At 44.0% G+C, this 12,563-nt stretch overlaps 1 pseudogene; it reads left to right on the top strand.

Moving 5' to 3' along the window:
* Nucleotides 1–754: 754 nt before the first annotated feature.
* On the top strand, nt 755–11,264 carry LOC102481908 (tRNA methyltransferase 10 homolog A-like; annotated as a pseudogene).
* The last annotated feature ends 1,299 nt before the right edge of the window (nt 11,265–12,563 follow it).

Below are 12,563 nucleotides of genomic sequence, written 5' to 3'. Positions count from 1 at the left end.
TTCCCTCTTTTTCTCCCTCTTTCTTTCTTTCTCTCTTTCTGTCTTTCTATGGTGAGTACAAATGCCCTATAGCAAAAACAAACTGAAAAGAACTGAGTAAAGATTGCAGGTAAAGTAAATGAGATCAAGTCCAACTCTTATGTCAGAAAAAGAATACCATAAGAAATGTTATTTCTCACTCATCTTGTCGGCCACTTATCACCCATGGCAGATCAGATCTCGTTGACTTTTGGATACTTGAAAGTTATAGTCATTTGGATTAATGGCTGCTAGCAGTATACAGATGCAACTTTTTTCTGTTAACATTGAAAGGGCTAAGCAGAGCTCTCTTGAAGCAAACTCTCCCAGTAAAACAGAGGTCTTTGACTACCCCAACCCCCCTCCCACTACCCCAGGTTTTCCATAATCATCCTGGATCTCAGGTGGATCTGTAAGGAGTGGAGCCTCATGCTTGGCTCTGAGTGGTGCAAATATATCAGTATAGAAGGCATCATTGTGTGAGAACAGAAGCTGGAATGGAGACCATTTACAATAGCTTGGATTTTCCTACCTGATTTCCTTCCTTCACCTATCACAGCTAGAATTGAGCGACTCCAACCAGGGACTGTAATAAAATGTAACTATGGGGAGACATGCTGTTTCATCATTTTACCCTGGAATTATCCCATGAGGCCCCATGGACTGGGATGTTTGACTTTGTCACCTTTCAGATTACTTAACCTCTCAAAGCCCCAACCACTCAGGGCAGGGCACTATGGCGGGTGTGGACCAAATGGACTTTAACATGGGTGAGGTCTGCACCCAGAGGCTCAGTATGACTCATTTAAATGGTGTTAAATTGGAATTAGGGCTGGTAAAATTGGGAGGAGATAATGAGAAGGAGGAGAGAGTAGGAGAATCAATACTTAGCCAGCCACAGTGGTATAGCAGTACATTGTAATGCTGTGTGATGCCGAAGTCACAAGGGAGGGTCCCAGGTTCACATCCTGTCTCCCTGTGCATGCTTGCTGCACATGCACATGCCTGTGATCCTGGCTGGCTGAGACAGGGAGTGGATCATCATGGGGGAACCCCACTGGGGCTGTCTATCTAAACCAAGAGAAAAAAAAGTCCACACTCAAAAAGAAAAAAAATAGAGACAAAGTCTTGAAGTTGTGTACTTGATTTCAAATGAGGTCTGTTTGTAGAGAACATTGCGTTAAGTGCCAGAGTCCGTTGTTCAGTCACTCAGTCACTCAACAAATATTTCATGAGTACTAACTTGGGAGCAGACTATTCTAAGCACTAAGGAGTCAAACAGATGGAACTTTCTTGGAAGATTATATTCCGGTAGGAGAAATAGGTGGAGCACATACATCAATAAATAACAGAATAAAATGATACAAAGCAGAGAAGGAGAGACTTAGCTGACATATGAATGTAAAGAGGTAACCAACTCTGTGAAGTGCTGGTCAAGAGCTTACAGGAAGAGGAATCAGCAGTTAGCGTCATGGCTATGTCGCTGGACTCGCATGTAGTCGACCAGGGTTTGAGGCCACTGGACCCAGTGGCTTAAACTCACGCCGGGCGCATGTGCATGCGTGCGTGCCCAAGATCCCGAGAGGAGAAAGGAGGAGAAGGGATTGCAGTGTGGCCATCCCCCCTGGGGGGGGGGTGATTTCTCGCTTTCTATCTCTCTGTCTCTCTCTCTGTCTTTCAGGCAAGCACACGCGCCCTATAGCAAAAACTTCTCAAAAAAATAAATAAATAAATAAAAAGAGCTTACAGGAAAAGGAAAGAGCAAGTGCAAAATCCTGGTCTAAGAAAAAGCCAGGTGGCCTTTAGCGACAGAAAAGAGGACAAGTCCCCTGGGAGCCTTTATTTCCAAGACTCGGTTTGCTTTTGTTTTTAAATTATGGTTAACCGTACATAAGATTTCTCATTTCTACCATTTTTAAGTGTCCATTGTGTCCATTCTCAGTGGCATGAAATGCATTCATGTCACAGGGGTTGCTGCAACTGTTTTTTTTTTTTTTTTTTTTTTTTTTTTTTTTTTGAGAGGTTTTTGCTATGGGGCACGTGTGCTCCCCAGAAAGACAGACAGAAAGCGAGAAATCACCTCCCCGGGAGTATGGCCACGCCGCAATCCCTTCTTCTCCATTCTCTTCTCGGGATCTTGGGCACGCACGCTCACGCTCCTGGCATGAGTTTAAGCCACTGGGTCCGGGACATGAACTGTGGTCAGCTACATGGGAGTTCAGCAATATAGCCATTACGCTAACTGCTGGTCTTGGCAAGGGTCCATTCTGTGAGCAGGTATGGTGAGGACGGGAACGAAGAGGTAGGAAGGGTTGAACTAAGTCTGAATTTCTGTTTCTCCCTTCTTTTGTTTTTCCCCAGGAGCTCAGAAATGGGTCCTCTGTCTCCCCCTTTCTTCCCATTAGTGCTATAGACAGCAATACTTGTAGCCACGACAACTCCCGGTGCCCTGCCCCTGGCCTTGCCTCCTCTGCATGTCATTCATTCTCATGATTTTTCCTGGCCTGAGAGCCAGACACCTTTGACCTTCCAGGTGCTGAGAATTTCTTTTTCACTCCTAAAATCTCTTACCGGCTATAAATTCCATCAGAATCTCAGCCCTGAATTAAGCAGATTATTGCTCCACTTCCAGTTTACTCTGTGTCATCTGCGGACAGGATCTTTATAGTTTCCTGTTCTCTTACAGATGAGGTTTCTAAAAGGATGTGTTTTTAGCGATTTGCACTCACAGTCTAGTGCAGTATTTGTTATCACTGCGAAAATGTAGCTGTAGCTGAGTCTGTGCCTACGCTAAACAAATACAATTCTTGCAGCCCTGGCCAATTTCTACTTGTCTATGTCTACCTATATCCCAACTATAAGAGGAATTTACAGCCTGGAATCCACCTTTGTAATAGTAGCAATCTGGGAAAGGTGAAACTAAACTTACCACTCAGAAAGGCAGGATGAAAAGCGTGGTTGGCCAGATGACCACAAAGGCTAAATAAACATCCTTGGCCTAATATAGTAAAGAAGGTATTCTCTAGAAAGACTCCTGAGCACACAGCTCAAATTTCAAACATCTGATCTTTCTGCCAGTCCTCATCCCACCTCCACACCCACCCCCGACCTTCTATTAAAACCTTATCATACCTTCCTTCACAAAATAAAGACCAAACTCTCTCCCAGGGATAAACCACACAAGGTTTTCCCATGGTCTAGGCTGTCTGCTTTCCAGCTTTGTCTTTAGAAGTCGTTCGCTCACACTCTTCACTCTAGTCAAAGTGGATTGTAATCCTAGTTCTCCAAATGCACCTGGCCGTGTCTCACCCCCAGGTCAGGCTTTTGCCTATGCTCCTCCCTCTGCCTCCACTTCCTGTCTTCCCTGCTTCATCTGGTGGAGAAGACATTGACACTTTTGATCCCAGATTCTGAACCTTTTTCCTGTGCGTGAGGACATTCCTCATTTTGTGAGACAGCACTTGTCTTCCTTTACAGAAATTGAAAAGACCCAATATTGGACGGAGCCAACAGGCAGTGTGGTGGTTAAGGCACTGAACTCCTATATGGTTGACCATAGTCTGAGGCCTGGACCCAGAGGCTTGAAAATCATGCCAGTATGTGTGCTTGCTTGCATGCCCAAAATCTCAAGGGGAGAACAGAGGACAAGTGATTGCAGTGTGGCTATCCCCCTTGTGAGATGATTTCTCACTTTCCCTGTCCCTGTCTGTCTGTCTCTTTCTTTGGCAAGCACATACATGCTATGGCAACAACAATAACTTAAAGTTCAATACTCAATTTGCCAGCTAACCTGGAAACTAAGATGTGGGCAGGTAACCTGGCCTTGGCCTATCAGCTGCACCTGTCTGGGCTGTTGACCTGGGAAGTAATGAGACAGCAAGCAGGGAAGGGAAGACCCCCTTCCAGCTGTGGTGATGGGAGGTGCAGGCAATGTGCCGTGCCAGATCACCATCAGCATCTTTACCATCCTGGCTCCCTTTCCCAAATCTCCAGTCTTCTCAGAAGCTGTGGGGATACCTGATATCCAGTTCCTATAGTCTCTACCTGTCCAAAACCAACAGAGTCTGCTTCTGTCACTTGCAACTAAGACTCTGATGGATGCCCCTGGCCTCTTTCCATTTGTCCTTTGAGACTGCTTCTTTCCAGAAGCAGAGCCTGGCCCTGCCCCGCTCCAGCCAGTGCTTCTTCTCTGGGCTCCCAAGGCAGTCTGTGGTTAAGGCACTGAACTCCTATATGGTTGACCATAGTCTGAGGCCTGGACCCAGAGGCTTGAAAATCATGCCAGTATGTGTGCTTGCTTGCATGCCCAAAATCTCAAGGGGAGAACAGAGGACAAGTGATTGCAGTGTGGCTATCCCCCTTGTGAGATGATTTCTCACTTTCCCTGTCCCTGTCTGTCTGTCTCTTTCTTTGGCAAGCACATACATGCTATGGCAACAACAACAACAAAAAGTTCAATACTCAATTTGCCAGCTAACCTGGAAACTAAGATGTGGGCAGGTAACCTGGCCTTGGCCTATCAGCTGCACCTGTCTGGGCTGTTGACCTGGGAAGTAATGAGACAGCAAGCAGGGAAGGGAAGACCCCCTTCCAGCTGTGGTGATGGGAGGTGCAGGCAATGTGCCGTGCCAGATCACCATCAGCATCTTTACCATCCTGGCTCCCTTTCCCAAATCTCCAGTCTTCTCAGAAGCTGTGGGGATACCTGATATCCAGTTCCTATAGTCTCTACCTGTCCAAAACCAACAGAGTCTGCTTCTGTCACTTGCAACTAAGACTCTGATGGATGCCCCTGGCCTCTTTCCATTTGTCCTTTGAGACTGCTTCTTTCCAGAAGCAGAGCCTGGCCCTGCCCCGCTCCAGCCAGTGCTTCTTCTCTGGGCTCCCAAGGCAGTCTGGTCTCCCAAGGCTCAGCCCTGGAGACACTGTCAGGGCCTGCTACTAAGTCACCTGTCCCCCCTTCTAGACTTGAGGGTCACTGAGAACAGAGACTAGGTTTTGTTCTTCTGTGTCCGCAGAACCCACACCGTGTCTGACATGACACTCAGCAATAGTAGCAGTACAAATACTGAGAGTGAGGGTCATCATAACAAACATTTATTGAGCACTTACTGTGTGCTCAGGGCCGCCCTATCTAATTTCTCAGGTACCAAAAAGAAAAGTTATTTAATGGATAATTGAATGTATGCCAACTTCTCACAGGTTATATTTGAATAATAGTGTGGCTTGGGCAACCCTGAGGAAAAATTCATCTTATCCTACTTTATCAATTAACTCCCCTTTTTCTCTTTCTCCTCCATCTTCCCTTTATCCCTCTGGATATGTCTCTTATGTTCTTCAACTAGATATTATTTAACACCTAGAAAAGTGGTCAGCAGCAGTTACGTTTGCTTCTGGTAACCTTGCATTTGCCTTTCAAAAGAAGCTTCTGAAAATATGAAAAGCCTTCAGAAGGAACGAAGCCTTATTGCAGAATGCCTTGCAGCATACCACACTTAGGTTATGGCTTGGGCCCAAGGGCTGGGGACGTAGAGGGACCACCTATGCATAGGCAGGCCAAGGAGCAGAGGGAACTGCTCCCGTCCACCCATCCCGCCTGGCCATTACTTCCTTCTCAGAGAAGTCCTCTTCTGTGGCCTTCTTAGGCCTCACAGAGATTTTTTTCCAGGGCCCTGGCCAACGACTTCCCCTGAAGCAGGCTCCTGGAGAGAAGGAAGCTAAGAGCCTGTGGTCAGTCCTGTTTACTTTCCTGCTCCTGAACTGCACTTCCCTGCCTCCTGACTCAGTGAATACAAATATGCATACCATCTCTGACTGGTTGTGGATCCCTGTTCTGGATTGACTCTCCTCCAACACTGTGGTTTGTGTTACCCTAGTGGAGAGGGTGAACAGAGGGCCTCAGGTCAGATAGAAACTTATCTTCAAAACAAAGGAAGGTTCAGGCAGTGGTGCAGTGGTAACACACCTAGACTCACATAGGAAAGGTCCTGGGTTTGTGTCCTGGGACCTCCCTGAGGATGCTGAGTGCATGTGTGTGCCCATGATCTGGGTGAGCTGAGATAGGGTATGGATCAGTGTAGGGCCGTGCAGTGGGCATCTCTCTCTCTCAGGAAAAATAAATAAATAAATAAATGTGTTTTTTTTTAAAAAAGTAAACAGAAAATAAGACAAGGATGGCGAAGACAACAATAGTTCACCAGGTTATCTCCTGTTCTTCAGGTCTGACCTCTTGCTAGCCACTCTGCAAAGTTAGGACTTTTTGGTTGGACAAAGCCAGTTACTTGTTTCAAAACAAACAAGGTCTTCAGGTCCTTTGAACAGCTAAAGGAACAAAACACCCTATTCAGATGTAGTCCTTCATACCCGGTGAACAGACCTTTATTTATAAGGGAGCTGGTCTTGGCTGGAAAAATGGGGGTCAGATACAGGTCGAAACGATAATCTCAGAAGACAGCACCAGGTGTCTTTTGCATGGACCTTGATACCCTGTTAGAATGGAGGGTGTCGGGGAGAAAAGGCAGAGGGCTGTAGGACAACGTAAGTTTTTAATAGTTTACTCTGCTTAGAGGCTCCCCATATTTCTGACTCAGCTTTATAACTTTTCCCATCCCTACACCAAAGAGCTCAGAAGTGAGGCTTTGGAGTGACCTTGACCAGGTACACTACAGCAATGAGTCTTTCTACTCTTTTTATTTTGGAATCCAGCCAACATATTACAGCTCTTTGAGCCCGGGTGTCATGCGAGTGCACACAGATTTGGGTGTCTGTATGCTCATGGCCTGCCGTTCTCACGACACAAAGTGACATGAGGGCGAGTGAGCTACTGCTGTATGCTGGGAGTGTATGCAGTGAGTCTGAATGACTTCCCCGAGTCTGGATTCTTTTCACCTACATTATCAAGACCAGCTTATCTATATTGTGCACATTAGCCACCAGCCTCTTCTACATTATAGAGTTTTAAACTTTTGTGTATTTCCTCATAGCTGCACTTAGGAGATTTTTAAAGCCTAAGCTTTTAAAATAAATATTAGGGGTCAGGTAGTGGTGCAGCAGCAATGCAACTAGACCCATATGGGAAAGGTTGTGGGTTCGTGTCCCAGAGCCTCCCTGAGCACGTCAGGGGTGTGCACAATGCCCATGACCCAGGCCAGCTAAGACTGTAGGTGAATCATGGTGCAAAGGCACTGTTGGGGGTGTCTATCCCTCTCCTCTCTCTCTCTCTCTCTCTCTGTCTTCTCGTCTCTCTATCTCATGGAAGGAATAAATAAGCTTTAAAATATATTTTAAAAATTTTCTTGAAAGAGGGTGCATGTGCTTCTTGGAGGTGGGAGAGGGAAAAGATAGGGAGAAAAAAATATATTTTAAAAATTTTCTTGAAAGAGGTTGCATGTACTTCTTGGAGGTGGCAGAGGGAAAAGATAGGGAGAAAGAGAAAGTATCCCCAGTGGGGTGTGATCATGCTACAATCCTTTTTTCTCCATTCCTTTCAGAATTTGGGGCAAACATGAAAATGGAAATGGACCCAGTGTCTTTTTCAAGCTTCCACTGCTATAATTCAAACCAGTCAGTCATGTGCAATCAGACTCTATCTTCTATCCCCTCCAACGTTTTCTTTTTTTTTTTTTTTTTAAATTCTAAAATGTAACAGCTTCAGGGATAATTTTTCTCCTTCTTTTTCCACCATACCATAAAAGTCATAAATCATGACACTTCTCACCATCTGTGCTGCTATGATTCTGATTGAACTTACCATCAGCTCTCCCTTCAACACTGAGAAAGTTTCCAGACATGTCTCCCTCCGTCCACTCTTATCCGTCCCCTCCCTCCTGTACAGAACAGTCCATCCACCACACAGAAGGCAGAGGTATGTTTACACAGTCTAGATCAGGTTACATCGCTCTCTGCTTTAAAACTCTCAAAGGCTTTTCATTTTTTGGAGAGGTTTTTGCTATAGAATGCGTGCACTCGCCAGACAGACAGAGAGAGATAGAGAGACAGAAAGCGAGAAATCACCCCCCAGAGGGGATGGTCACGCGGCAACCCTTTCCCCTCTATTCTCCTCTCGGGATCTTGGGCATGCACGCACACGCACCCGGCGTGAGTTTTGAGCCACCGGGTCTGAGACATGAACTGTGGTCGACTACATGCGAGTCCAGTAACATAGCCATTACGCTAACTGCTGGTCCCCAAAGGCTTTTCTTTACAGTAGAACAAAACCCATACTCCAGCCTGGGCCCTTCTGAGCCTACTTGATTGGGCTCCTCCCTGGTTCTCCCAACAACTCATCCCTGGGTCCTCAGCACTCCAGTCCCTACTGTCTTATTTTTGTCTCTTAAACACATCAAGCTGGACTCCCTCCTGGGCCTTTGTACTTCCAGTTCCTCTGCTGTTTGTCCTTGACTCAAAGCTTTGCATGGCTGGCCCCATCTCAATATCTAGTCCTCAATTTATATCTCCTCTTTCCAGAGACCTTAACAAACTTCCCTAGGAAAATCAATGCTCTCTGCTCATCTCTATCAATTCATCCTGTTTTTCTTTCATAGCTGCTGCTGGTATTTACTAGTACTTAGAATAAAAGAATTTTTCAAATTCTGTTTACATGTTTATTACCTGACTGCTCCCATCTCCAACACTAGAATATAAGCCCCTTGAAGGCAGGAATTCAGATTCTTTTAGTCACTGCCTATCTCCAGCACCTGGAAGAGTGTCTACCCTAGTCTGTGGCAGCTTAACATAACATTCAGTAAACTTCATATAACAAATGAACTAATGGTCATGGAATCACATAAATGACTCAATTGCATTATGTTGAGTGAAAGATACCAGATTCCAAAGACTACTTAGTGTACATATCTACTTATATGGCATTGTGGAGCAGGCAAAACGACAGAAATTTAAAAAAAATGATTCACAGGGTCCTGCAGGTGACATGGCGGTTAAGGCACTGGACTTTGACATGATTAACTACGGTTCAAGTCTTGGACCTGGTGGTTTGAAAATCATGCTGGGCATGTGTGCATGTGTGCCCAAAATCCTGAGAGGAGACTAGAAGAGAAAAGATTGCAGTGTGGCCATCCCCGTGAGGGTAATTTTTCACTTTCCCTTTCTCTGTTTCTCTGTCTTTCTGGTGAGTATGTTCACATGCCCTATGGCAAAAAAACTAAAAGAAAAAGAAAACAGATCTGAAGTGAGGAGGGATAGAAATGGGTTGGCTAGGGACCAGCAGGTTGTGTAGTGGTTAAGGCACTGGACTCCCACATGGCTAAACTGTGGTTTGAATGCCAGATCTGGCAGCTTGAAATTCACACTGGGTACATTGCATGTGTGCCCAAAGTCCAGAAAGAAGAATGGAGAAGGGATTGCAGTGTGGTCATCCCCCCTGATGGGGGGGGCGGGCGGTGATTTCTAGCCTTCTGTCTCTTTGCCTCTCTGGCAAGTGCACATGCCTTATAGCAAAGATTTCTTTAAAAGAAAAAAATAAGGAAAGAAAAGAAAAAAAAATGGGTTGGCTAATGTGTAAGAAATTATGATTAGATAAGGGGATTAAGTTCTAGTGTTTTATATCACAGCAGAGTGACTAAAGGCAACCATTTATTGCATGTTTCAGAACAACTAGAGGAGAGGATTTAAATGTTCCTCAAAGAAATAATAAATGTTTGAGGTGATAGATATGCTAGTTACACTGATTTGATCATAACCCATTGTACACATGTATCACACTGTTACCATATTATTTTGTACAATTATTTTGGACAGTTAAAAATAATTTTTTAAAAAAACATCCTACCTCTTAGAGTTACAAGAACTCTACCTCTTAGAGTTACACCAATTCAGCAGTAACTGCTGTAGCCCCAGCCATGTATTTACTGCCCCTGACTCTGGGAGTTGACGTTTCAGAAGGAGGACTCTTCAAGCAGTTTGAGACCACTCCATACAGGCTTTCTGAACCCTTGCACATTCCCCATCAACTCCTCAATTGAGAGGCACTAAACAATGTCATTTAAAATGTCACTATGTCTTGAAACTTCTAAGGGTAAAACAAAACAAGATGTAAATGAAGATTAAGGAAAGAGCCAGAAGCCAAGATTAGGTGAATAATTTGAACCAAATTCTAAATGACAAACTAAGGGACTACTAAAACAGAAACAATGGGATCGGCAGATGACGTAATGGCTATATCGCTGGACTCCCAAGTAGTCGACCGACCGTGGTTTGAGCCCCAAATCTGGTTGCTTAAACTCATGCCTGGCGCAGGTGTGTGTGTGCCCAAGATAAGGGGAGAATGGAGGAGAAGGGATTATGGTGTAGCCATCTCCCCTGGGGGAGGGGATGATTTCTCGCTTTCTGTTTTTCAGTCTCTCTCTCTGGGGAGCACACGCGTCCTGTAGCAAAAAAAACTCTCAAAAAAAAAAAAAAAACGAAAACCAGAAACAATGGGGAAGAATGACGAGAATTCAGCTAACAAAAATACAAATACAAGAGAAAAAAATTAGAGTGACAGTGTTAGCTGGAATCGAACTCAGATGGAAACGTGAGGACAAGTTGTTCACAGCACACTCTGCCTTATCACAGTCTATAGTTTTGATGGCTTGATGGTAAAGGACATGTAAAAACTTCATAAGCAAATATAATGCTGTTATGCAGAAAACTGATGAGCATTGCATCTTGTGCAGTTTTACTTGACAAGTCATGAAGAAGAAACATGAATGAAAATGACAAAGGAGGGAAGGATATTGACATTAAACCAGAAAACTGCAGTAAATCCATGAAGAAAGAAGATCTGATTCACCTGACATCAGATTCTAACGCACTGGAGGAATTAGATGAATCTAAGGCTTATGTGATTGGAAGATTCGTGAATCACGGCCATCCCCAGGGACTCACATATAAACAACCATCAGATCATGGAGTTGATCACATACTGCTCCACATTGAAAACTGTGAAGATGAATAGTGGAAAAGTTGTGGCAGTTAATCACATGTTTGAGATTATTCTGGAATACCTGGACACCAGAGACTGGCAAGAAACGTATTTTACAATCTTGCCCCGATGAAAAGGAGCTGTTCCCACAGACAAAGCCTGTGAATATTCTTCCCATGATAAGCAATTTGCCAGGGTTGAAGGTGGATCAGAAAGTGATTCCAGTGAGGAAGGACATAAGAAATGAATCAAGCTGATCACATGAAGAAAAAAGCAGGATAAGGAAAATGGTGCTGAATCAACAGTGGACTCTGTACTGTGCTAATGCTACCTGGTTTTCTTTGAGTTTAAGGGAAAAATAGGAGAAACTGAGGTGTTTCATAGCATATTCGAATTGGAAAATTTTATTTTTTCTTATTTTTGTTGTGAATTTTTTAAAATTTCAGTGTTCAATGATAATAAAAAGCTCTTTAAATTCCATAAGAAAGTATCTTTTGCAACCAACAAATGGCATAGCAATTACATTGCTGGACTCCCACATGGCAGACCATGGTTTGAGTCCTGAACCCAGCAACTTCAAACTCACTCCAGGCACACGGGCATTCATGCCCAAAATCCTGAGAGGAGACTAAAGAACGGATTACAGCATGGTCATCTACCCCGGGAAGGTGGGAAGGTGATTTCTCACTTTCTGTCCCTCTATCTCTGCCAAGCAAACACACCTTATAGCAAAAATCTCTCTCTCTTAACAAAAAAAAAAAAAAGGAAAAGGAAAACAAAAAGAAATGAAATCAGAAGAAAGTATTTCTTTTTTAATTTTTATATAAGACGTAAGTGTGTATGTACCTTTAAAATAACTTTTTAAGCCTGAAGTAAGAGTTTCTAGAAAATTGTGACTTACTGGTATAACTTCGTTCTCTTTCCTTTCCCTTACTGGATTATAATCCTCAGCATGTGCCTTCTGACCTTCTGCTTTATTATTTTGTGCTCACATCAATGCCTTTCTTATTTGTTGCCTGCTTATTTGTGGGTGCAGATATTCATAAGTATCCTGTAACCTCTAGAATGTTGTGCGTGGAGTTTACCCTTTGTTCTCACCTTTTGTATTCAACTTAGTTAATGCAAATAAACGTAGTCATTTTGGGAAGGAATAAAAAAGGAATTTAATAAGATAACTATGGGGGGGGGACCACCAGTTGGCATAATGGCTATGTTGCTGGACTCCCATGTAGTCGACCGCAGTTCGAGTCCCGGGTGGCTTTTACGCCGGGTGTGTGCTTGCGTGTCCAAGATCCTGAGAGGGGAATGGAGGAGAAGGGATTGCAGTGTGGCTATCCCCCCTGGGGGGTGATTTCTCACTTTCTATCTCTCTATCTCTCTCTGTCTTTCTGGTGAGTGCATGCGCCCTATAGCAAAACCTCTCAAAAAACAAACAAACAAAAAACACAAGAAAAACAAAGAAAAAAACAAAACAGAAAAGATAACTATGGGAGGGAGAGAGCCTCGAACAAATACATCGCTTTATACATTTTGTTTTTCTTTTCCACTTCCTTTTGATCTTCAGGTCTGAACCTTGTACCTCTAAGCGCTCCTGAGGTTAGTTAAAAGCTTAGTAATTTACCTA

The sequence above is a fragment of the Tupaia chinensis genome, unplaced genomic scaffold (genome assembly GCF_000334495.1).
Source record: "Tupaia chinensis unplaced genomic scaffold, TupChi_1.0 Scaffold138322_1, whole genome shotgun sequence".
In the NCBI taxonomy this organism is placed as follows: Eukaryota; Metazoa; Chordata; class Mammalia; order Scandentia; family Tupaiidae; genus Tupaia; species Tupaia belangeri.
The sequence above is the reverse complement of the archived record's forward strand: the minus strand, read 5'-3'. Positions and strand labels throughout refer to the sequence as shown.